This window comes from Bombus impatiens, unplaced genomic scaffold, assembly GCF_000188095.3.
Source record: "Bombus impatiens unplaced genomic scaffold, BIMP_2.2 scf_1506, whole genome shotgun sequence".
Lineage (NCBI taxonomy): Eukaryota > Metazoa > Arthropoda > Insecta > Hymenoptera > Apidae > Bombus > Bombus impatiens.
In genome coordinates, this window is record NT_177925.1 from 274,791 (window position 1) to 275,611 (window position 821).

Below are 821 nucleotides of genomic sequence, written 5' to 3' on the forward strand. Positions count from 1 at the left end.
TCGTTTCACGCGGTCGCGTTTACGACGTGCATATGCGATCCAAGGACGGACACGAGCGAGCCGATATAACGTCGCGAGTAACGTTAGTCCGACAAAACGAGACACCGTACGCGATGAAAGAGCAGCAGGTAGAGGAGGCAGGGGGAGGGAGAGGGCGGAGGAAGAGGAGTAGGAGGCGAACGAGGGGAAGAAAGAGAAGAAAACGGCAGAGGCCGCGAGAATGACGGCGACGCGGGGAGGTGGGGGAGCGAGAGAAGCAGCAGAGCGGTAGTTATTCGCGTCGATTTTACGAGACGGTCTCGTCGAGCGTGGCCGACGAAATCGGCAGCAAATGTAACGAATGGTCAGGGAGCGAGACCAGTTGGAAATACCGCGGCGAGTCCCGTGCACAAATTGGCACGCGAGACGACGATTTCAAAAAGGCGAGGACGGAAGAGCCGCGCGTTTCATCGTGTGCGAAGCGTTGCGTTGCTCCGTGGAATCGCGGAATAAATAAAGAAAACGCGTGCGGAAGGTAGAGAAGGCGCGCGGTAGGTGGGGATAGGGAAAATTGTACGGGTGTACGTGATCGTGTGAGTAGGGTTGGCGGAGGGTAGAGAGGGTGTGCAGCGACGCGGCAGACAGGTGGAGGGGTAGGTAAGCGTGGGGTGGAGGGAGACGGCACACGGCAATCCAGAAAGAGAGAAACCGAGGGAAGGAGAGACGAAGAGAACGCGCGAGAGCGAGAGCGAGAGCGACGAGAGAAGAAGACGGAGCGAGACAGGGATAGACAGAGAAGGAGGCGCCCAGGGGCGCGATAAAATGCGTAGCAAATCCGTCGA